This window comes from Phyllostomus discolor, chromosome 5, assembly GCF_004126475.2.
Source record: "Phyllostomus discolor isolate MPI-MPIP mPhyDis1 chromosome 5, mPhyDis1.pri.v3, whole genome shotgun sequence".
NCBI classification, from domain to species: Eukaryota; Metazoa; Chordata; class Mammalia; order Chiroptera; family Phyllostomidae; genus Phyllostomus; species Phyllostomus discolor.
In genome coordinates, this window is record NC_040907.2 from 88,494,369 (window position 1) to 88,520,829 (window position 26,461).

At 43.1% G+C, this 26,461-nt stretch overlaps 1 long non-coding RNA gene across 1 annotated transcript; it reads right to left on the bottom strand.

Moving 5' to 3' along the window:
• Nucleotides 1–9,985: 9,985 nt before the first annotated feature.
• LOC118500449 lies at nucleotides 9,986–20,647 on the bottom strand. Its single transcript, XR_004903008.1, has 2 exons — nucleotides 20,468–20,647; nucleotides 9,986–10,352 (listed from the first exon to the last, which is right to left on the bottom strand). It is a non-coding gene; the product is annotated as an uncharacterized LOC118500449 (long non-coding RNA).
• Between the last annotated feature and the right edge of the window lie 5,814 nt (nucleotides 20,648–26,461).

The window sequence follows — 26,461 nt, forward strand, 5'->3', positions numbered from 1 at the left end:
GAAGACTTTGCACAGGAAAGGAAACCATCAATAAAATGACAACCTACTGAATGGGGGAAGATATTTGCCAATGATACATCTGATAAGGTGTTACCATCCAAAATTTATAAAGGATTCATACAACTCAACACCAAAAAAACCCAATCTAATTAAAAAATAAGCAGAGGACCTGAATGGACACTTCTCCAAAGAGGACATACAATCAACAACAGACATATGAAAAGATGCCCAATGTTGATAATCACAAGAGAAGTACAAATTAAAACCACAATGAGATATCACTTCATACCTGTTAGAATGCCTATCATCAAAAATCCACAAAAACCAAGTGCTGGCAAGCATGTGGAGAAAAGGGAACACTAGCACACTGTTGGTGGGAATGCAGATTAGTGCAGCCACTATAGAGGATCCTAAAAAATGAATTAAAAATGGAACTGCCTTATGACCAAGTGATTGGTCATCCTTATGACCAAGGATGTATACACTTCTGGGTATACATCCGAAGAAACCAAAAACACCAATTTGAAAGAATAAATGTACCCTTATGTTCACTGCAGTATTATTCACAATACTAAAGCTATGGAAGCAACACAAGTGCCTTACCAAATAGACAAGTGGATAAAAAAGTTATTATATATATATATATATATATATATATATATGAATATTACTTGGCCATAAAAAAAGAGTAAATTTTACCATTTGCAATAGCATGGATAAACCTCAGGGATATTATGAGAAGTGAAGTAAGTCAGCCAGAGAAAGACAAATACCATATGATTTCACTTACATGTGGAATCTAAAGAACAAAATTATTGAACAAACAATGTTGAAACAGATTCATAGATACAGAGAATAGACTGATGATTACTAGAGCAGAGGGTGGTTAAGGGACTCGGTGAAAAGGTGAAAGGATTAAGAAGCACAAATTGTAGTTACAAAATAATCACAGAGATACAAAGTACAGCATAGGGAACAATACTGTAATAACTATGTATGGTGCCAGGTGGGTACTGGAAATATTGGGGAAACACTATAAAGTAAATGATTGTTTAACCACTATGCTGTACACCTGAAACTAATATAAAATAATATTGAATATAACAATAATACTAACAGGTCTGAGGGCAATAACATTCTTTGCCATGAATAATACAATACTTTAGAAGGCAAGCTATTTAGGATATACAAATTCAAAGAGATTCAATTGGAAGTTGCTCTCAAGGGGCTACTATATTTTTCAAGGTTAGTTGGCTCTAGAAGAGCATTGTTCTTGGTACCCTAGCCCCAGGTAGCCACCTGTGCTTTCATATTGTGTCAGAGTAGTTGAAGAGGCAGCAACAGCCCCAAACCCTACAAAAACGTAGAGCATGGTAGAAATTTTTCCCATTCTTTCATGGAGTCCTTCAACTCTGTTACCTTCCACATAATTCTTCCTATTAACTCCATAGATTATAAAAATTATCTGATCTGAGAGAGACCTAGAAATCCATGGGCAAGCATTCCTTGGTCAATGCTAACACCCCCTTTTGAATGTTTACTGTGCATATTACTTAATTTAGAACCCAGAAAAGTGCTGTAGTAAAGAAACTTCTTCAATTCTAATTCATCATTTTCTAGACTTACTTGGACATGAAAATTTTTTCTTTAATATCCAATAACATCTCTTGGATTCTTGGAGACATTGTCTTGGAAAATCCTGATTAAATTCAAGCTTTCCTCTCTCCCTCTCACACACTTTGTATGAGGATCTCAGTCAAATATACCTAAATCACAAAAGATACACAGTAAGTGTGAACTGAGTGTATGAACAGACTAACAAATTAATGAGTGAATGACTCAGTGGATTTACTATAAGGTCTTACACACCCCAGTGGAAGCCTTGGCAGCAATGAGCCAGATACTTAACACCCATTCTCCCTCTCACATGGGGAAAGAGCTCCTGGAAATGCAGGCCCACAGTGCTGTGGTCCCTCTGCTCCCAACCAGCCTAAGGGCCATGCTGCTGGTGCTTGGACTCTGGGCAGGGCAAAGGAAGCACTGGAGTCTGGGCTTTAATGTGGAATTGTGTGAGGGGACCTGACAAGCTAGGCCACCTTGTTAGGACCCATTGCCTATGGAAAAATGAATCTAATGTTTATGTAGTACAAAAAAAAAGGGAGGGTGTGCTCTGGGTTCTTTATCCAAAACCCTTGGGCAGCTGTGTTAAGAAATTCAGAATTCTTCCGATTTTTAGGAAGAAATGCAATGCAGACACTCTATGTTGTATAACACCACTCACAGGGCACCTAGGTCACCACCCTACTAGCAAATGTTAATATTCCTGAAATAAAACACACAGATAGGTGAGATAAATAAAATCCATAAATAGTTTCAACTCAGTTCAGGTCAGATTTTTCTGGCAAATGGCATCGAATAAAAAAAAAAAAAACACCGGTTTTTACAGCTTTCTGGATTTTAGTGTTGTACACAAGAGAGTGGGAGTCATTAATGTGCCTCTCACCAGAAGGACACTTGCTACAAAGAGAAAAAGGTGGACAGTGAGTCTGTGCAGTTACTCTAAGGGCTTCTCTTTATGGAAAAATCCCATCTCCAGTGCATCCCAGTGCCCTTTCTTATTTGTAAACAAAACACTCCCCCTGCTTCATTTCTGATCAACACACTTTGGACCTTGCTTTAATGTTGTTTGCTTTGATTTGGAATCCACTCTAAAGAGAATCTATCTTCCCTTGAAGGGCTTACAAGAACTTTAAGTTATTTTGACTCAAACGAGGAGGGGGTTTCCCAGGCAAAAGATTGAAAAACGAAATGAGATTGAAACGAGAGTTTTAATGAGTCGCCAGTAAAGTAATCAAAGTGCCTACCATTTTGGGTGAAAGTAATCACATAGTTTTTAATGTGCCCGGTGACACAATGACTTGTTTCTCTCCTTATATGAGCTTCTATAAACTCAAATACCAGTCTCTATGACTTCTGGCTTTATGGCCTCAGATTCTAACCTACAAAGAATGGTTAAATGCACACTATCTCCTGTGACAATTTCCAAGGGGCCTCCAATTTTCTTAAGTGGTCTAGCAAAATCCTCACAACATAATCAATTATTATTTGCTTTAATAAATAAAGTATATATGTACTTTACATGAGGTACTTGGCAAAGATACTAATCAAATAAGTGACAGGGGTTCTAGCTTCATAATGTTTGTAAATATCCAATCTAGTGTACCATTGGAATATGCCATAACACCAGTGGGCCCTGTTTATAGAATACCTGTAGGATATTCCTTGGTGTTCTGGAAAAGTTGAAACACCAAGACTGTACCTTCTCATCTTCAGGCTGTCGGTCCATTGACAAATAGAAGTGGAGATTTCACAAAATCGAGCTGCAACAAAGACTCTCAAATAACCTTGAGCTATTCTTTTACTTCAGACAGGACAGCACCTAACTTCTTGGACTCATCATATTCACCTCTGTTTTCAAAGCTCTCCCAACATAAGAACTCGCCAGTGCTTATAATCCATTCCTGGGTCTAAAGTCCTTAAACCTCTATTTGTGCCAACTCAGCTCAAAGTTCCCAGATAATAGGCCAATTATATTAGGTCACCAGAAACTTAGCCTCACCAATAACCTCAAAAAGGGAATTTCCTAAATCTCATACCCAGCAGGGGATTTAGGACAATGAGTTCCTTTCCATTAATCTTTAATTCCTGAAAATGCCAGTAATGGTCTTGTGTGCTTCTCTTTAGGCCTTCTAGGTGAGAATTTGAGATAGTGGCTATAGGGGGTGATGCCAATGGTAAAGGCTGCCTTCATCCAACGTGTAGGTGGCATTTTGTCTTAGCCACGGGGAGGTGCCAGCAAAGTCAATCCAAGGGCCAGTGGCCGAGCAATGACATGTAGCTTCCTGGGCAGTCAGATCTTACTCAGCACCCAGGGGAACAGGATATCAAAGCTGAACAACTCAGGAGCCAGAGGCTCTATGCTTCATGCCTGGCTCCCTGAGTAGGGAGAGATACTCCTGCTGTCAGGGGGCTGATGATGGGAAGCATGTGCAAAGGCCAGAAGAGTGTGTGTTGGGCCCTGGCTGGATGGCTCAGTTGGTTGGAGCATCATCCTGTACACCAAAAGGCTGTGATTTCACTCCCTGGTTGGGGTGCATGCAGGAGGCAACTGATGGATGTTTTTCTTTCTGTCTGTCTCTCTCTCTTCTTCTTTCTTTAAAATTAATAATCATATCCTCTGGTAAGGGTTAAGAAAAAAGAGTGTGTGTTAAATGAGGGTGGCGGAAGAACTGAAGAGAAATCAGTTTCTCAAGGCTTCCTTCTATAGGAGCTCACATACAGCTTTAGAACAGTGCTTGATGCACAGGGAGAGCTTGCCAAATACATGTGCTCTCCTAGTTTCCTGACCTGTTGCTCCAGGCACCGTGTTCTGGACTTCCTTCTCAGCTGGGTCCTTGTAGTTCAAGCACTTCTTAGAAATACTTGTGTAGAAATCCTGAAGTTAGAACTTTATAGTGAAAAAAAAAAGTTTAAAAACTAGCTATTAAAAATAAAAGATTGAACCCCCATTTATATAACATTCTCAAAATAACAAAATTACACAGCTAGAGAACAGATTAGAGGTTACCGGGTAGGAATGGAGGAGGGTGTGGCAGGTGGTAGAGACCCTCGAAACTGGAACAATTCTGCATCTTAACTGTGGTGTTGGTTACAGGAATCCACCACCAGTTTAATGGGACAAAACTGCATAGATGTGTACACACTCACAAATGCCTGCATATAAGATTGGCAAAATCTTAATGAGCTCTGTGGATTGTACCCATGTCAATTTTCTGGTTTCACTCTCTAGTTCTGCAAGATGTTACCTTTGGGTGAAACTGGGTACATGGGTACATGGGGCAGCCTTGTACATTGTCTTGCAACTTCCTATAAATCTATAATTCTTCTATAATAAAAATTTTAAATACCTGATCCATGAAGGAATCATATATGGAATTTGCTAAACAGTTAAGGTAAGCATAAATAGGTATATAGACAAACTCTTAATAATATACACTGTTTTGTTCTGATATTAACTTTCCACATGTCCCTCACTAAGGGGTTGGGAAAACCCTTATCCAAAACCATCACTTTGCAAAACGTTCTGCATATTGTAGTTGCTATGAAGAGTATTTTCTAAAATTGTGCAGTAGTCAAGCTGTGCAGCAATACATAGCAACCCTGCCTTTAGCCAACTACAGCAAAAGGATGTATCTCAGTCCCTGACTCTTTATTTTCATCATCCTGGTTTCATGATCTTCTGTATCTCAAACTACTCCACTTTCAAGCCAGTCTGGATTAAAATAATCACATTTTTGTATCAGCATTGATATTCTGATTACAGAGAATTCTCAGTTTCATACTTCTCAATCTTCAGATAAAAAAAACAGGTATTTTATTCATGTATTCAATAACTTTCAGTTAAGTACTTACTATGAGCTATAAGGATTGATTTCTGTATTGTTATTCCCACCATGGTGAACCATGATTCACATAGACATCCATGCAATGCTATAGTTTAAGGCACTTCATGCTCTTCTCCTGGTTGCTCTGCAAAATGCCTTCTATCTAGAACTGGCTTCTCTTTGTAGCTCTGGTGTAGATCTAATTCCCTAACTTGTTGGCAGAAGGAGAGCTTCCAGTGTGAAAGCCACTTGAAACGAGACTCTTTGGATGCAGAAGTTGTATTTCTTTACAAGCTGGACCCTGAACTGTGGCTGGTATTGTTCAACCACTTCAACCTATCGCTGTGTGGGCAATTACGCTGTTCACAGCAGGGCTGGTCTCAGGACCAGCCCCAGGTAGGCTCAGTGGGGGGAAGCAGAAGGAGATAGGTGAGTAATGGACAGGGATGAGAAGGTGGAGGCAGGGGTGGTGCTGGGAAAAGGGCTGGACAGGTGAGGCGGTGCCTGAGCCGCTGACTCAGGGAGCTCTCCTTTGTCAGAAGGGGTGGGGCAGAGGCAGAGCTTGCCTGGACCATGGAAACCACACCCAGCACAGGTTCTTTCCTGATCTCCTGCACTCAGGCTGCTTCCTGATCCCTGAGTTGGGATGAAGCCAACAGGTGATCTCAGGGTTTGGCTCTTTCCCTGAGCTCCTGAAAGGAGACTAGCCTTGAAGGTCTGATAAAGGTTTAGAGACAGACTAAGAGGGGATGGGATGGGAGTGATCTTCAAGCTCCAGTATCCCAAAGTTTCCCTGGAGCAACTTTGGTCTCAACACATGCACTCACACTCACACATACACACTCTCTCATGCATGTGCGCTCATGCACGTGCACACACACACACCTGGGATTGCCAATCATTAGTTCCCCTCACCCCCCACTTCTCCATTGGGTCTGAGCAGGAAAGAGTCCATATGGCTGAGGGGGCTAAGTTATTTACCTTTTCCTATCTTTAGGAAAGAACATGAAAAAGGGAGGGAGATTGCTAACTGAAAAAGAAGACTTTGCTTAACTCCACTAACCTGAACTTGCAAGTAAAGAAAATTCTGCATAATTTTAAAAAAATGAAGGAGGAGGAGGAGAGGAAAAACTCCTTTTGTCCTTGTTTGAATCCTAGCTACATTACCTATTAGCTGTGCGACCTTGGGGGGCGGGGGGTGTGTTTGAATCTCTCTGTGCCTCCTTCTCCCCATCTGAAAAATGGAGATGATGATGATACCAACTTCATAGGATTTGGGGAGACTGAAGGGGTTAATTTGTGAGAAAGCAGAAAGAATGCCTGGCACATGGCAATGCTCTGTACACTGAGACAGCTTTTACAGACTCCTGGCTCCCACAGCGATCCAGTTTTCACTGCCTCTGTCTCCCTTCTGCCCTTGCATTCTTTCAGCTTTCCTCAAGCAGCTTCTTCTCCATCATTCCCCTTCCCCTAAGAGGCTGCCCAGGCTCATAATTAAGAGCAGGGCTTTGGAGAACGATGGAGTTGGAATCACATCCTTGCTCCCCCACACCCTGGCTTGGGCAAGTGCTGGCCTTTCTGTGCCTAGATTTCCTTACTTGCAACCTGTGTCAACAGCCTGCCTCCCAGACCTAGTCACAACCTGGAGGCCACCAGTGACAGGTAGAAATGCCTGGCCCTGAGAAGGAACTCAGCAAAAGATGTATTCCACTCAGGGGTTCCCTCTCACCCCCTCAGGACTGCCCTTTCCATTCTTTGTCTCCACTGCATGGTTGGCTGAGAATGCAGGCGGCCACTTTCTGAGCACTCATTGCCTTCCCAGCACAATGCTAAGAAATTTATTCCCTATGACCTCGAACAACCCCAGACTTAGGATATGCTCTCTACACCCAGAGGTCCTCTCTGTCTTCCCTGAGAAAATGACTGAAGTTAACAGTGTGCTATTATCAAGATCAAAATCAAAGGCCTCACTGTGGAAAAGGAAGAGGAAGAGCTGGGGGAGCAGCAGTGGGGCTGCCAACCTACCCAGTTTGCCCAATACTCAGGGGTTTCCCAGGTCATGGCCCTTGCATGGCCAAGACTGGGAGGGTCCTGGGCAGACTGGGACAGCTGGTCACCCCAATAATCCAGTCATCCATAATACCCAGAATCCCTGGCAAATATCTGTTGCTGTTATAACAATGGCTCAGAGACTGAAATGACAATTTTAGGAAAGTCTTTAACTTTTCTGAGCTTCACTTTCCTCATCTTTAAAGTAGGGTAGCCATGGCTACCTTCTCACAACGTTGCCATTGAGAGGAAAAGGGAGCAAGAACATCGGTGTCCCCAGCAGTGCCTGTCACACAGTGAACCCCCAACAGGTGTCAACATTAAGTCCTGGAAAGCGCTCCTCATCTTCTTGCCAGATGCTGACCCCAGCTGCTTATTTATTGTCCCCAAGTGCCAACTCTCTCACCTGTCAAATTGGTTCAGGAATGAGTTTACAGTAAATCAACAACATAAAGCTTATCTTCCAGATGCAGACCCTCTGGAAATATAGGTCACCTTCCCTCTGCAATGTTCACCTTTTCCCAGTCTTTGGGGAAGAAGAAAAAGAGGAAGGGAGAGAGCTGGCTAAAAAAGGCTGTGCTGAGATGCCACTGGCTGGGCCTCGGGGGTAAAGAAAAGGCTGCTTTTTCTTTCTTTTTTTTTTTTTAAGGAAGAGATCGAAACCTAAGACTTAGAGTGGCTGGAAAACCCCAGTCCCTCCCATCCTTCACCACCAGACCAGACGCCAGACAAGGAAGTCCCTCTGCTGAACAATAGGGGAAGAGACTTTGTGAGGGAGGGGCAGGTGAAGATGAGAGGGTGTCAGAGTGCCCCAGCTTCAGCCCAACGCTGGGGCTGACATGCTGGCTCACCAACACACCTGACACCTACTGGCTTGAAGAGCACAGGAATGTCTGAAGGGGTACGTGACATGGAGCAAAGCCATCGCCCTTGGTGTGTGAAGGCCACACTGCTCAGTCATCTCCATTAAAGCATCTGGCCCCATCCCCTGTTTCTGACCTCTGAGCCCTGGCTGGGTTTGTGGTGAACTCCACACCAGTCCTGGACCCCCAGCATCCATGGCAGCAGCAATGGCTGTGTTTCTCTTTTCTTCCAGGCTTTGCTTGTCTGGCCCTGAAGAAAGAACCGCTCCGGCATGGGTCTCTACGGCAGTTATATGAAGGTCACTGGCTCAAATGTTGCTATTTTTTAACATTTATTAGGTGCCAATGGCATGCTGGGCTGTAGGGGAAGCAGAGGTAGGCAGAATGGGCGGGCACGTAACTGCCTGAGATAAACAAATGCATGGCATTCCAGAGCTCTGAGGGCAGATGCCCCACAAAGCCCGAGACCAGGGCAGCTCTGTCCATGTTGACACCTTTCAGGGCATTCTCAGAAATTTCTACTCTGGCACTCAGTGACAGGATAAAGCAGAGCCTAAGGACTTCTTGGCTGCCCCTGTAACTCTCAGTCACCAACACCAGTATTGACAGCCACTCCCCAAGTGACATGCTTTGCTCCTGTGGCCCTTTGGCTCCCTTCACTCCAGACCCTCAATAAAAAAATAAAAATTAAAAAATTAAAAAAAAACCCAGCTGGAGGCAGGGAACAGTCACCATAACCTGGAATCCCTCCTCTCTGTCCCCAGGGATAAGGGAGTTGAGGATTTAGTCTGACCCAGAAGGAAAAGCTATCACTTTGGAAGGGGTCAAAGAGGATACAGCGAGAGGGGTCAGCAGAGCTATGAGTGCAGGGACCTGGCTGGAGGGATGGAATCCACGTTTTCCATTGTCTTTAATCTTTCCGCTGAAACAATCTAACCTTACCACATGGCCTTAAGTGCGCTCAGCTCCCTGAGTGCAGCATGGAAACACACAGGATGGAGCTCGGGCAGGTGGAGCAGGGTGTGTGGAGTCACAGCTCAGAGAGGAGGCTGAGTTCAAGCCCGGTTCTACCCTGACTTGGGACAAGTTATTTCACTTCTGGGCTTTAGTTTCTTCATTTGCGAAGTAAAGAGCTGGTGTGTGATGGATTCACAAAGGTCCTTTGAACTCTCTCGTTCAGCGATGTGTCAACAGGTATTCAGCAGAGTCTATCCTCGCATGCCACCTGAATAAGCAGTCAGCCCCCTTTCTGGTGGGGGACAGAAGCAGATAAGGACATGATGAGAGGGCTATCTGTGGGGTTCTCCCATGACAAATGCTCTTCGCATCTCTCTGTCACATGGCCTTTGCCAGGTCTTCAAGGTTTGGCATTGGAGGTTCCCTCCCCTCCACCCCCACCTGCACACATCCCTGCTCACCTTCCAGTGACGCATGGCATCCAGAGCATGCCTGAGAGTCAGTGCCCATCGCCCCTGTTCCAGGTGCCGCAGCAGAGATCTGGCTGGGTTGCCAGCTGTTCCTAAGCCTGAGGAGCTCCTTGAGTTACAACATGGAGAGGACATGGAAATTGAAACAGGAGAAGCAGCTCTTGGGGCCAGAGGGCTCCTGGGGCAGCTATGGAAAGACAGCCAGAGTGACCACATTATTTATTGGTTCTCTTGGGAAGACATATATGGTTAGGAAAACAACCTCTTCATGTCACAAGACTCAGCTTCTTCGTGGCTCACCAAAACACCACCAAACACTCAAAGGCAGCTGCCAGGCACAAGAAGCACCAAACAACTGCATGTTGGCACTGTTTTTCCCCAAGCACCTCATAGGATGTGGGTTCAGAGAAACAGTGTTTTACATCATATCAGGGAGGAAGGCACCCTGCCGAAACAGTCTTCCTGAGGGCCCCCCAGTCCAGCAACCCCAGCTGAGCTGGCTGAGTGGAATCTGGGAGGCTTGAGCCATGTTGTCCCTACCAGGGGCAGTTGAGTAGAGTAGCCGGGGCCTGGAATATTTTGAGAAACAAAGGAAATTACTACACCCACCTCCACCCCCTGCCCCAATCAGTGAAAACCCAAAGCTTTCCCACCCCTTTCACAAACTACCACCCTGGCCTGCAAAGAGGAGAAAGGCTGGGGAGGTGGGGAGGCGGGGAGGCGGTGTGGGGGAGGAGGTGGAAGGCTGGCCAATTGGAAATGATGTCATGCGGCCACAGCTAAAAAAACACTCAGCAGCTGAGTGCTGGGGCATCAATGCCATGTCAGTTGTTGGACTGGGGAGTGGGTTTCGCCAGGTTGGATCAAGTGGCTGCTTTCCTGGAAACTGGGCTTCTGGTTGCTAGGACTGATAAGGTGGGGAAATGCTACCCTTGGGGTTCATGGGAAAATATTTTGACATTGAAGAAGAGCTGGGACATGTTAACCGTTGAGAAAAAACAGAGCAGCCCCAGCTTAGTGGCTGCAGCTACCAGCCCTGCAGGACTCTGATTACTGACTCCAGGATACAGCAGCCAAGAAATCAGATGGCGTGTGTCCCTGAGACTTCAGGGTGGAAATCCCAAAGGACCACCACCTAATGTGGCTCTAGGGCACCTCATCTTCTGCCGGAGTCCTTGAAAATCCAGCCTCCACTCTAGATGCCTGTGAGCCCTTGCATCACGTATGTGTAGACAGCCGCCCTGGGAAGTGACTCCAGGCATTGGACACGTGCTGACATGGCACCTCAAGGCCAGGGCAGAGAAGTGTTACCCAGGGCAATTAGAAATGATCTGCAGCAGGGCTCAGGAGGCCCCCTCGGAGGCTCTTAACTGGAACAGGTCTGTGCTGGCAAGTGTAGCCAGAAGGGCAATGGTCTTGGAGACATTCTGTGCTGGGGGTGGGGACCATGGGACAGCCTGCAAAGGGAAATGCTTGGGGTGATTCAGGAAATAAAATCCCTCGGCAGAGAGCCAGGGCTGGCCTAACTTACACTGATGCTTGCCCTATGACAAACACTGTTGTGACGAGGTGCCTCTACATCTCCATTTCATCCACTCGGGGTACAGCCTCCCTGAGATGTGCAAAGCTCAGGCCCTCTGTTGGGACATCTGAATGCCCACCACTTTTGGCCTGACCAAGACAGCTGTGGGCCACCCAACATGCCCACACAACTGAATTTAGTTGTTCTGTGGTATTACCTGTAGGTATCTGTGAGCTCTCAGTAGAAGGCCAGGGAGAGCACTGAGCTCAGAATGGCAAGATCCAGATGCCCCTGTGGATGAAGTCCCCACCCACCACCACCTCAGTCCTGCCCTGTAAGTTATCCTGGCAGCCTGGGTGCCAGTTCATTTACCTCAGTGTCTATTTCTGCCTAACAGTGGAAGTAAAAGCTAATGGGCCCCCTACTTCTCTGTGATTCTCTCTCATTACCTCTGATCTTTCCTACAGAACTGGTTGTGTTCCAGAAAGGCATGGGAATAATGCAGGGAGGAGGGAGAACAGAAAAGCAGATGAGAAAAGGAGAGAGTCTGAAACCAGCAACCCAGTGAGACAAGATAAGAAAGTGGGGATGTGGTGGCCAGGCAGAGAGGCACACCACTAAACAGGAACCCACTGGCACAGGGTTAGGGAACAACAGACAATGCAAAGGCAGATAGATCTAATTTAAAAAAAAAGATTTAAAAGAAAGTAGAAAGAGATTAAAAATTTGAAGGGGAAACAAATTTGGCCAGTTAGAAACATGGCCAAATAAATACCTTACATACATACATATATACGTATATACACATATAGATATAAATATAGAAAAAGATATAAAAGTGAGCAAAACAAATAAAGAACAAGAAGTAAACATTTAATTAGAGCAATAAGTTTGTGTTCCAGAGAGCTGGTAGGAATAAGCACTATGCAAATTTATTCTAAATGGCAGGTAACAATTGTAATATTATAGTATTAATACTATAGAGCAATAATACTTCATGATTGAATAATCTTTATTTTTGAAACTTTGGTTTAACATTTTATGATACAATGCTTTAAGGGTTATATTTTGATACAAATCCCACCTGGGCCGTTATTGCTGTGTGACCCTGGACAAGGCCCCTAAGCACCCTGTGCCTTGGTTTCCCCATCAACGAAAAGGGCATAATAAGAGCACCTATTCAGGAGGTAGTTCCGAAAATTAAGTGAACTAACTAATCCATGGCAGGTTCTTAGAACATTCCCCAGCTAACTATAGAAATTCAAAAATGTTAGTTGTTACTAACATGTCAGATAATTACATGTCTTTCTTTTTGGGGGAATTAACTGGAGGCTACAAAACAAGTTAGAGGATTGTTTCAATCATCCATGCAAGGGATGATGGTGGCCAAAACCAAGTGGCAGTGAGAATGCAGAAAAGAGGAAGAATTTAAGAGTCTTTTGAGAAGTTGAATCAATAGACTTTAGAAGTCATAAAATATGGGCACTGAAAAGAAAAAAAAAACATTCAAATGAGACCTAGAAGTTTCTAGCCTGTGTGATGAGAGAATATTAACTGAGAAAAGAAAATAAGGGAGGTCAAGAGAAGTGGAAAATAATAATTAAATGAGTACTTACTATGTTTCAGGTGATAGTCTAAATGCTATGCATGTATTGAGTTATTTAATCATTGTAAATTATAAGATAGGTATTAATCCCATTTTATAGATGATAAGAGCAAGTGACAAATCTGTCATTTTTCTAAGGTCACATAGCTAATACTTGATGGAGTTAGAATTTAAGCTCAGGCTATCTGGGGCCAGAGTCCACAACATTAACCACTCCCATATAGACTTTCTAAAAGATAAGGAGTTCAGTTGAGTTTGTGGGACATCTAAGATGCTATATGGAGTGGTCAGTCAAATATAGCAGTCTGAAACTCAGAAGAAAGGTGAGAGAGAGCAACAGCTAGCTATTTCAGATTAGGGGACTAGCAGTCAGATTGCCCCTGTGGAAGTGGACAAGGTGAAGAAGAGAGACTGCCATGTTTGGGGAAGCCACCCCTGTCCTGGTGGAAGTCACACCTTCTACTAGAACACCCAGAAAGCCAGGTGTTCACTGTCTCTGAGCCCTGGAGGCTGAAACTGAACAAACAGTACCTGCCTGGCCAACCTGTGTCTCCCCACAAGACAAGTAATGCAAAAGCAAAGGACAGCATAGGGCAGATTCTACCATGGCAATGCCATCAGTGTCCTGTGGTGGCAGAGAGTGGCCATGGCTGGAGTCTGGCAGCAGAGTCCCTGTAAGCTGAGGTGTGCTCATGGCAGGGTTTTGGCTGTCCGTCCTCCCTTGGTTTCCCTTGATTTCCTCAGGCCACTTTCTTAGCCTTGTTCTCTGGTCTGTCTGTCCAGTCACTTCCCGACACTCTCCCCTAAATCCCCTTTCCTGGAGTCAGTTTCCCTTTTTTAACCTGGCTCTCTGACAGGTCTAACATCAATCTGCCATTCCTTAGATAATTCTATTTTCTTTGCACTCCTTTCTAACCTTTTAATAGATTAAGGAAGCAATTACATATCTTCACCTGAAAGCACCCCCAAGAAACAATCACCTCTGAAATTTTATTGTGAGCAATATACAGCCATAAAGAAACATTGCCCTTTATCATAACAAATATCCAGATGTACAAATGTTACAGGTATGAATTCTTCCACCACACCTGCAATATTATAAAAAATGTCTTATCCAAATTTCTTAACTAAATTAAATCCCAGTTCCAGCCCCCATGCTATGGACTGAATGTTTGCACCCCACCCCCAAAATTTATATGTTGAAGCCCCAACCACCAATGTGATGATATCTGGAGGTGGGGTTTGGGAGGTAATTCTGTAGTGAGGTGGAGCCCTCATGATGGGATTAGTGATCCTTTAAGAAGGCTAAAATTCTCTCTCTCTCCCTCTCTCTCTCTCTCTCTCTCTCTCTCTCTCTCTCTCTCTCTCTCTCTCTCGCTTTCCACCTCCACCCCCACAGGTGAGAATATAGCAAGAAGGTAGCTGTCTACGAGCAAGGAAAAGGGTTATAACCAGACACCAGATCTTCTAGTACTGTGATCTTGAATTTCCAGCCTCCAGAACTATGAGAAATAAATGCCTGCTGTTTAAGCCACTCAGTCTGTGGTATTTTTGTTTTAGCAGCCCAAGCTGATTGAGACACCCATTTACCAAGGTCGGTTAGGGGGGCCAATGTTAAGCAACATTCATGCCCCACTATTTTGTAGCACATAGTAATCCCCAGGCTCACCTGCTTCAGAGAAATGGATGAAAGAACCTTTTCTTCAGTCCTAAACAGTCACTATTTATTTTTTGCTGACTAGTGCCAGTGGTAGAGGCTGCTTCTCCCCAACTGTAATGCCCTGCCACCCTGATCAGGTGGCAAAGATGCCCCCTCACAGCTTTCCTTTCTTTTACTAACATTCCCAAGGACACAGGACCTAGTGGCCAGCCTCCCTGTCACATTTACTCCAGGTCCTCAGAAGTGCTGCCAAGGAGTACCCTGGTCCAGTGACCTATAAACGTCACAGTCCTCTTCCCCAGGTTGGATCCACACAGCCTCTGGCCCCTCGGGGTCCACCCAGCCTCCCAAACACAAAGCCTACACCTCTTCTGGGTATCCAGCTTCTTGGTCCTGCAACATCTAGGGCATGAAAAGAGATTGTCTCCAGATACCAAGAAAGCAGAGAACAGAAGAACTCTATAAATGAATCTCTTTGTTTTACCCTATGGAAAAGAAGAAACTACCTCTTCCTCTTGCTAACTGTCTCCTAAGGAAAGTACTAAGCAAATATAAAATAAAATATCTCAACTCCAGAGCTGAGATGGCAACAGCCCTAAAAACATAATTTTTAATAAGAATTATTTATGATGTAAAATGTATACCACCTGATATTCTGGCTTCAAGCAAAAGAAATCAGCTCATCATAGCTTAAACAAAAAGTGGGCATTTTTCTTAAGGGAAAGGTAGTTTGTCAAAACAGAAATGGAACCAGGATTCTGAAAGGACTGGAACCAGAAACTAGAAGGTTGCCAAAACCACAGCAGTATTTTCATATGCCTCGCCTATGCTTTCCATTGCACACCTGTTCTAGTTTCCTCTCTGCAGACCACCAGAGCTCTCAGGTCCCTGGGGTATTATGCAGAAAGTATCCCTAGCTTCCAAGTGTGCATGTATCAGTCCCCACCTGGGGGAAGATTCACTCAATCAATCTTTTTCTCTTGTTCTCTGTCTGTCCCTTACTCTCTTTTTCCATTCTTTCCCCACCTCCACAACTTCCAACTCCCACTTATCCCTACTAATCTCCAAATTCCTAGGGAAGGGATTCTGGTTCAGCTATTCTCCTCCCCTGGTCCAATCAACTATGGTCAGGAAGATTGTGTCACACTGCACATACACGTCTATCAAAAGCTCAATCTTAGAGTTTCAAAGGGCAGTGTATGGAAGGAAGTATAGAGAGGGAGGTGAAGCTAGGAATGGCATCTGGATTGCTTGTATTCCCCTAGAAGCTGCCCTTGAGACAAGGATTACAGTGCAAGTAGGTACTTTGGAAGACAGAAGCAGCACCAATTAGGGAATGGGGGAGTGATTCAGAGAGGACACCAAAAAGAATGACTCAGGTGGCAGGGGGTTAGGGGAAGGAGGGATTGAGCAAAAAAGGAAAAGGACTCATAGACATGAACAACAGTGTGGTGATTGTGGCAGGGAGGAGGTATGAGGAGGCTAAAAGGTAATGGAAAAAATACAAGAAAGATTATGGATGAGTCATCAAAGCAGCTACCACTGTGGATGACACTGGAAGGGAACTCTGGGAAACATAGCAAACTACACACCTCAAAATTATTAAGGAAGCTAGGATTCACATCAACTACCAAGAATCCTTGGTTGTGGGCTGTTTCTAAGTGGTGGTAATTCTATAGCACTTCCAACTTGCGTCAAGTATGAGAGCAGACTGGAATTCTCCAGTTCCAGAAAAAGCCTCAGGAAGGGGATGTAGACACTGGCAGCTGGATGTCACTAGAGCATAATGAACCAACTGAGGTCCAAAGACTGGGCCCCAACAGCTTCTGCTAAGGCTGTTATTGAAGGAAGCGAAGATGTCATGGGGAATAACGACACCTACCTCCACAACCACTTTGCTGATTCCTAACATGTTTGTCTTTATATTCAGAATAATGAAAATGGGACCTCTGAGAAGCCACCAGAGGAGATGCCAGGGCTATGTCATGTGAGGGACAAGCGGTGCTATCAAATCAGGATCAAAAAGGCCTTCGAGCAACTGCATGAAGTTACTAAACAACAGAAATAAAGTTCTCTAGCCTAACTCTGTTGAACTACAGTAATTCAATAGGATAGAACACTGATGCTGCACCGTAGTACTTTATGAAGTTCATGTGATACGTATGCATGTGTGTGTGTGTTTCCGAAGGAATGCAGTTTTTTTTTAATTGGCTGCCTTATGCTGTAAAAGTTTTCAAATTAGGTTTCAACATTCTGCATTGTTCATTGCATTGCTTTTTTCTTTTTTTACATTTTCATACAGTGTAAAGTTTCCACTGGAACAGATGATTGAGGGGGCTGGTCTGAGCTGCCATTTTTAGGGGGGTAAGGAAGAATTCAAATAGCCCCAGGAAAGTTCAAGCTCAAAGCTCTTTTCATTTTCCTAGAATAAGTACATCGGGATTGTATAACTTTTCTCAAGAAGTTAAAAAAAAGTAGTATTGACATTTTTAAGACAATGACAGCAGAAAAAAACAACTTCATGTTTCTTTATAGTTTTAGTTGCTTAAGGGGTATATCAAATATTGAGAACAGAGTAATGATTTCATATTCTACATGCAGTACTCTAAATGTATGATTTAATATAAAATTTACCGAGCACAGAGAGGCTAAGTAACTTGCTCAGGGTAACACAGACAATACAGGCTGATGGAGCCTTGGTTTGCATACCCAGAATGCCTGGGCCCAACACATCAGTGCACCGCTGGCAATTGCCAGACCTCCTGAAGGCTTGCCTCAGCTTCGTCTTTGGTAGATCCCATGCTTAGAACACTTGACATTTCAAAGCGGGAACATTTTAAGTGGGGTACTCTCAATTCATTGTAAAATTTCAGTCAACAGAAATATTGGGTTGGCCAAAAAGTTCATTTGGTTTTTCCTGTAAGATGGCTCTAGTAACACTTAGTTGCCTTTAACTTTAATTCAAAACAATTTTGTTACATTGTATTGTGACAGCTGTCATATCAGCATGCATGAAAAAAAATCAAAATTGGTGAATTTTTGTGTAGCCATTTTAATATTGAAGATGGAAGAAAATAGGCAACATTTTTGGCATATTATGTTTTATTATTTCAAGAAAGGTAAAAACGGAACTGAAACACAAAAAAGATTTGTGCAGTGTATGGAGAAGGGCCTGTGACTGCTTGAACACGTCAAAAGTGATTTGCGAAGTTTTGTGCTGGAGATTTCTCACTGGAAGATGCTCCACAGTCAGGTAGACCAGTTGAAGTTGATAGCAATCGAGTAGAGACATTAATTGAGAACAGTCAACATTATACCACGCAGGAGAGAGCCAACATACTCAAAATATCCAAATCAATAAAGTCACTGATGAAAATTAAAAATGTGTCTTTTACTTTACGGAAAAAACTAAACAGACCTTTTGCCTACTCAATATTAAACTGAGTTCCCTTCATTCAACGGCCACTTCTGAGAAACTGTTGCTTGGGCATGTGCGACAGTGCCTTTGGAGACCAGCTTTTCATAAACTTAAGCAAGGTCAGGCAAAGTAAAAATCACCACCAAACAAGGGTTATAAGGGGCTGATGGGATTTCAGAATTGAATTGAGGTCAAGCATCAGTTGTTCAGACTACTCTTACTGTTTCAAAAAGGTTCACCTCCATTAGACTGTAGTATAAGCAGAGTGGAGTGGACATACGATTTAAACCATTGATTTGAAGCTCTCCTAATTAGCTGCAGAAACCTTCTCTAACTTTCCCCCTTGAAAGGCAGATGTCTAGGCTGTGAGAAAGTTTTCACATTACCTAGTTTCCCCTGCCCAAACAGTTATATTAGTCTTGCCATGACTATCAGTCACAATGTCCTGCCCTGGCTAAGGGCCAGGCCCATAAGACCCTCTCTCCTATGAATATTGAACAGAGCAGTTTAACTTGGAACATGATGGAAGCTGGAAAAGAGGGCACAGTAATATGGCTACCACTTTCTTCTGCAGCCCTGCTCTGGAGATGCCACAGGGAACTTGAGCAATCTGAAAAGCTAATGTGAAATCTGTGAGATAAACCTGGTTGGGTCCTAAGCCAGGAGAGAAAGATGGGTAGACAGCACCACAGACAGAGGATGGCCAGGTGCACAGATGGGAAACATCTGTCTCTGCTTCCTTTGATTGCTCACCTGCCCTAGGTGTGTCACTGCCACTACAGCCACTACTCCTGGAGAGAAAAACCCAGCTAACCTCCCCCAGGACTGGCAGTGGACAACAGAGAGACATCGGGGCACTGCTGCGACCCTACAAAGATTCCAGATATTACATCAAAAAGGCAATAGGGACCTTCAGTTTCTGTGAGTCCTTCTTTCCAGCCCTCCTATCACATTTCAAGCATTAGGTAGTTACCACCAAGGGAGGCAGAGACTGGTTCTTAAAAACCAGACTTCCCAGGCAGGAGTATAAGGAGGAGGAAGAAGGATAAGGAGGATAAACCTAAATTAACATCTTAAGTGTTCTCTCTCTGTCTGTCTCTCTTTCTGACTCCACCCCACCCCTATTACCACTCAAGTCACAAACACACACCTTTTTCTTTCACATTCTCTCCCTAAACTGCACAAGGAATGGAACAATCTAAGGCCTAAGCTAAAGACCTTTGCAGGCTCAAAGCACCAGCCATGGCACCCAATATTCTGGGAGAGTACAACTCAAAGGGAAAAATAACAGCAGAGAAGCCTGACTGTGATCAAAGAGAACAGATGGAACAGTAGATGCCAGATGAATTTACAATCATGAACGAGGGAGAAAAGAACATAAAGACAAGCATCGTGCTCTCCTTCATATACATGGCAGAGAACTTGGTAATGTAAAACAAATAGTCATAATTGAGAACCCGTCAGAGATGCTGGATGTTAAAAACACAGGGTCAGTAGATGTGGTGAAAAGCCAAGTGGACCAATCTCTCCGGAGAAGAGTGAAATGAAGAACAGGTGTACCTTGGGCCCAGCAATTCCATTCCAGGCTGTGCTGTAGATCAGTTTTCCCCAACTGCACCTGACAATAAGTTCACGTGAGACACTTGTGAGACTGCATGATTCCAGGGCCCCCTTCAGACCTGCTGAGTCAGAATCTCCAGCCAAAGAGCCCAAGAATCTGCTTGTTGGTAACACCCCACCCCACCCCCCTTCAAAGTGATTCCTACAACCAGGCAAAACCTGTGTCCTAGAAAAATTCTCACAGAGACTGTTCATCACAGTGAGTTGTGTAGTAGGGAACTGGAGACCAAACAAGGTGACCATCACCAGGAAAATGGGTTTTTAGGTACGGTAGATAATTCTATGAAACAACATTCAGCTTAGAGCCATTGCACTGAGTGCGCACAGCAACATGGGGAGGACTCTACGAACATTTGTATTGAGAAAACGGTAAGCATCAGAACAATATTTACAGTACAAAGCCTATTACATAAACTTTAAATATACACATATATACCAAAGACATATTGATAGTCAAGGACAGAAATCCAGCACGTTTAAAGTAGTAGTTGTCTTTAAAGCAGAGGAAGACTTGGGGATCAAATAAGGAAAACACATAAAATAAAACAAGACGAGGCCTCACCCGGATCCATGAGGGCAGGGTGCTACCAACTGAGAAGAGGCTTAACTCTCATCTCTGCAGCTATCTGATTTTTTTTTTTTAATTCTAAGCAACACTAAAATTCTAACCTTATTACCAAGATTGCCTAAACCCATCTGAGTTTCTGTACCTCTAAGGCTTGTTTTTTTTTTCCTATTTCCTTCAATTGTTTGAGCTCTCCCTATCGTTCCAATAAATATCTCTTTTTCCTATTTTCCCCCAAATTTTATTTATTTTCCCCTCTGGAAGAATCTAGAGACCTTTCTCAGTGAATACACTTCTGGGTCAAGAGATGAAGCAACAATTCATGTCCATATCCAGTGTCCAAGCTGCTCTGTCTCTGGGGCCACAGCCACTTTTAGAAGAGGTTTTAGAAAACATACAGGTCATGTTTCAGAGTGGGGTGTTCATGTCCCCAACACCTAGCACAGTACCCTGCATACAGGAAGGTGTCAAAAAATGCCTTTTAAATGAAGGACTTTAGGAATGAAAGAAGAAATAAGTGAGTTTATAATAGCTATTGTTTCAACATTTTTTTAAAATAAAATCTCACCTCCAGATTACCAGATTTTTAGAAAATTAATCTTGGCATAAAATAAAGAACAGCAGGCTTTCTGTGACTATCTTTCTTGGACCAAATCACTAGCAGTTAGCTCCAGGGTCAATTTTATGGGCAAATGTCCCATGCAATCACACAGGGCTCCACACACTCAGAGGTCTCTGCACTTGTTTTTAATACTGTTCCTTCATCATCTTGAGATCCTTAATGATTTTTTAGAAAGGAGCCCCTTATTTTTATTTTGCACTGGGCCCTGCAAATTGTATAGCTGATCCTGGTTAGCTCCAGCCTACACATCATACTGTATATACCTACATGAAACATTAATGAAACTAAAATACCACCATTGAATTACAGGACTGCCTAGCATTCACAATGACTGTGGCCAAGGAATTTCTATTACGAGGACAGTGTCCTTCAGATCACAGCCTCTTCTCTCACCTCTCCTGCAAAGCTGCAACTCCACAAAGTCCTCTCCCAGGAATATATAACCAGCTCTATAAATTTTACGGAACTTTTGGGCACAGGCCACATGTATGAAGATCACTATAGGCACAGTGTCACTATGCAGTATAGCTTGGAACAGTAATTGGGTTTCCACAGATATTTTCCATTCCATTTTCTGGAAGAGAGGTAGTGTAGTGTTTTGGAAAGAACATAGGTTTGGGAGCTAGGGGAAGCTCAGTTTGAATCTTCCCTTTTCATTTAGTTGTATAAATGTGAGCAAACTACATAATTTCTTAGAAACCTAAAATTTCATCTCTAAAGTAGGAACAATCATAACATTGTTGGGAGAAGTAAAGTGAGATTTTCTGAAAGGAAGGAAGGAAGGAAGGAAGGAAGGAAGGAAGGAAGGAAGGAAGGAAGGAAGGATAAGCACCTAGAATAGTCTCTGAAATGTTGTCAACAAATGGGAACTTTCTTTCCTTATCCCCTTTTATTCTCATTTCAAAAAACAGCTCTTTGGGGCACTCTAAATTTAATATCGTTTTTCTCTAGTCTCCAAAGGCCTAAAATCCTTTCGCAGACAATGCCTAAAATTACTTAGGGCACTTGATATTCTGATCAAACCTATTTTTATGAGAAGTTACTCAGGGTACTTGATATTCTGATTAAACCTAATATTCATGAGAAGTTTTCTGACTTCTTTAATTACTCTTCATGCTTTCTGAAATCATTTTTTTCAATGCTCCCAGTATTTTTACACATCTCATTACACCTTCCTACCCCCAAGTAATCCCCATGCCATCACCTGCCATACCCCAATCTATACCTCCCTTAATAACCTTCAGTTCTTCTGGGAGGCAAAAAGAGAACGGTCTCATTTCCTGGCCACCCTGCTGCCTAGAGACAAACACCAGCATAGAAAAACACAGGTACATTTTGATAAGCGTAGCTAGGTCTGATTGCTATTCTCTGTTCACCTGAGTTGGGGGGTGGCAGGGAGGCAGAAAATACTGTTCTCTGTAAACACGGCTAGGTTTTGAATTCCTACTTGGCATTGACCTGAATCCTATCATACATCCTTTGCTATAAAGAGAAGCGTCACAACATTCAGCCACTTCCCAAGGGGCTCAGAGAACAACCAGGAAATTGTTAGGAATGAATGGTGCTTTTTTTATTATGTATTTGCTATTCCAGGAAAACCAGTTATTCTATCTTGTTCTATCGTGGACTGCCTCTTACAAGCAGTTAAATAAGGTGGGGGGGGGGTACACGGAAGGAGAGATAAGGAGGAATTTCTAAACCAAAAATCAATCAATAAATAAAAAGATTATATTTGCATCCCATTTACCCTCAAACAAAATGAAATTCAGCTTGTTCCCAAAGACACTAGGATGCTTGGAATAATGGGGTCTACAAGAAAAGAGCCCACAATGGTTTTTCAGTTAATAAAGACCCAAGCCTGCAGTATACTTTTAGTTCCCAGATGTTGGGAATGAGGCTACCCAAGGAACCTGTTGTTCGAATGAGGACATCATTCAGTCTGGAAACAGACCCTGTTATTATGAGTAAGGCATTCAGTGTATCTTTTCCAAGCTATTTCACATATCATTCAGGTACTTTTCTCCCCAGCTGAACAGCAGCAGGCATTTTTGCTGACTAAGCATGCCAGGGAAGAGGCTGGGCCTTAACAAAATCAACACCAAGACCAGTTTTTCTCCTCCACCCCGTCCCTTTAACATACTGATCTCCATTGTCTGTCCATATTGGTGCCATTCTGTGGGTCTCCAGGAGTGTGGGGAATTCTGAGTATGCTTGCTGGAGCAGACAGGAGGTCTCAACACTACAGATGAAGCACTAAGTTTTGGTAAAAATGACATATAGGCCTCAGGAATGGCAAATGTTATTAATTCATAATGTTTGCTTTGTACTTTACAATTCACAAAGTGCACACATCATTTTATTTCACTGATTCTTTATTCTGTGATTTCCAAACCTTTTTCACCTTTATACATCATGACCCAGTACATGTATCTCATACACCCACACCCACACACTCAAATATGACTCTATGCAATGCACTGTGTTATTTCCTACTTTATCCATCTGATTGTTTTAATGCTGGTCACAACCTTCTAAAGTGATTTCACAACTCACTAATGATTTGGAACCCTCAGCTTTCAATTACCCTTTTAGTCAGTGGGCTGAATACTGTCTTTTGGCATTCATTCTGACTTCTACTTCTTTCTAGGCCCTTTTGCTGAACATTTAAGGCTAGAAGCCTGGGAACTGTACTTTCTCCAATACCTTGTCTCTAGGGTTCCACTTTCGTTTCTGCCAATACAATGCAGTTATTAGATTTGGAAGGCAGAAGAGAGACAGAAAGCATTCTTCCTCTAGCAGTAGCAGGAGCTGCTGCTGGAGCCAAAGGACCCTAATCGCCCTGTCCGCACTAGCCCTGATTCATCACCTCAGGATGGAAGCAGCAGCTTCCTGAGTCTCCTGGCCACACCAGCAAATCAGAAAGCTTTGTTCTCCCAATCTTCCCTGTTTTTTGAACACCTAATTCCCAGTTTAAATGTCCTTTTTGCCTCATATATTGGTTTCTGCTTTCCTGACTAAAGCTCAGTTGATACAGATAGATACTGGAAATCCTCATTTTATTTTTTGCAGAAACCAAGACTTAATGAGGTCAAATGACTGGCAGAAGTTCACACAGTAGTAAGCACCAAATCTACAACTCAATCCATTTCTGATGGCAAACTCAGATCTCCTACTCCCCATTCACAGCTATTTATGTATCAAATAGATGTTGAGATTTTTTTTGTCTATACAAAGGTATACTTCTATATCTAAATTATGGTAAAACTCTTCAAAACGTTCTCAACTCCTTTTCTCCCCTTTCTTTATCAAATTTAAATCTATTTTTTGTGCCTACATTAACCTACTCTGACCTTTCCTTTTTGTGAACTGCTATAGTTAGAACCTTTGAACTCTGTTAAAGGGCATAATTAATGTACATCTTTTTCTCCAAACTAGGTTGTGACTTGAAGACCGGAATCCTATTTCAGCTTTCTTGTGTGTCTCTCTATTATATTTCTTAGATTTGTTTTTTATGACAAGCAAGTTAGAGACATCCAATAAATATAGTTGCTCAATTAATACACCTTACACAATTGTCATTTTGCCACTTTTTACAGGTTATAAAAAGGTAAAATCGATCACCTCTTACCTTCTCAATTGTCTAAGTAAGGAGACATTCTCTGCAAGGCAGTTTTGGAAAAGGAGAATTTTATTCAAGAGGTAAAATTCAAGGGTCCTCTTCCCAAAATGAAAATAGGACAGAGTCAGCAAGAAAATAAAGGGAAGTCTACATAGCTCTGCCAACAAAGGGGAAATTATTCTTATTGAATTCCAACTATTTGTACTAAACTCCTATCTTTGTTTTTCTTTCATTTTACTTTAACTCTTTATCAGTTTTATATTGAGTACTTTTAGTATATAAGGCAATCGCTAGTCCTTTGTGAGATGAGGCCGAATTAAACTATTCAAGTACTATATTCACATCAGGGTATAGAAAATGTTCCCTGCCACCTGGGACTGAGTTTGGACCAGTGATCTAATTCTAAAGTCAATGCCATTCAGACCAGTGGTTCTCAAAGTGTGGTTGCCAGGCCAGCAGTGGCACCTGGGAACTTGTGGCAAATGTACATTCTCAGGCCCCACCCCAGAAATGAATTGAAACAAGTGGGTGACTCCAGTACACACAAAAGTTGGAGAATGTTGCTTTAGACATTTGAATTGAACCACGTACATTACTCCCACCCAATATTTGTGGCCATTTTATCCACTGTCCTAAAAGCTGTATAAAGCAAGGGATACATCAGAATTAGAGATGAGTTTAACCCTACACTCTAACATGCTGTGCAAGACTGCTGTCTAAGGCTCATCTCCAATGTGGAAAACAGATACCATCATTGCTCAGCTGGGCTGTTAGAAAAATGAAGGGCAGTATTCAATCAATAGTAGCATCAGTACTGTTGTGTTCTCACACGACCACCTCTCTGTTGCACTGTGAAGGCATACACTGATTTTAAATGACAGTTTGCATCTTTGTCTCTATAAGAATTGAAATCCATTGCAGCTGACAAATGAGACAAGAAAAATAAATTGTGATAAACATGAAGAAATATGAAGAGTATCACAAAGAAAATAAAAGGGGACTTCTAGCCAAGATGGAGGCATAGGTAGACACACTGTGCCTCCTCCCACAACCAAGATAGGAACAACAACAATTTAGAAACAGAATAACAACCATAACTGACAGAAAGTTGAACTGTCTGGAAGTCAGACAACCAAGGAGTTAAAATAGACACGTTCATCCAGACGGGTAGGAGTGGCAGAGTCGGGCAGCCGGGTGGAGAGGGGTCGAGGCACAAAGACTGGTGGGACCAGGCGCATAAGGCATCCTGGGCATGTAAGACCGCAGCGAGCAGACCCCGGGTGCATGGTGGCAACCGGCAGACCCAGCAAGGAGGCAATTGGGAAGTGGGGCACTGCACACAACCCAGGGTCTCGGGGCACTGGTTGAAAACACCTGTGGAGGTTGAGGCACAGGGAGAGACTCCCAGTCTCACAGGACAGTTCATTGGAGAGACCCACAGGGTCCTAAAACATGCACAAGCCCATCGACATGGGAATTAGCACCAGAAAGGCCCAGTTTGCTTGGGGGAAGCAGCAGAAGGGACTGGAGTCTGACAGAGTACGGAGCAAGCACCATTGTTCCCTCTCAGACCCGTCCCCCCCCCACATAGAGCATCATAACCCAGCAATTGGGGTGCCCTGCCCTCATGAACACCTAACACTTCGCCCCTCATACGTAACAGGCACAACAAGATAAGAAAAAAATGGCCCAAATAGAAGAACAGATCAAAGCTCCACAGCAAATACAACTGAGCGACAAAGAGATAGCCAACCTATCAGATGCACAGTTCAAAGCACTGGTGATCAGGAAGCTCACAGAATTGGTTGAGTATGGTCACAAATTAGATGAAAAAAATGAAGGCTACACTAAGTGAAATGAAGGAAAAATACACAGGGAACCAACAGTGATGAAAAGAAAACTGGGACTCAAATCAATAGAGTGGACCAGAAGGAAGAAAAAAACAATCAAAAAGAAAAGAATGAAGAAATAAAAATTCAAAAAAATGAGGAGAGGCTTAGGAACCTTCAGGACACTGTTAAACATTCCAACAACCGAAATATAAGG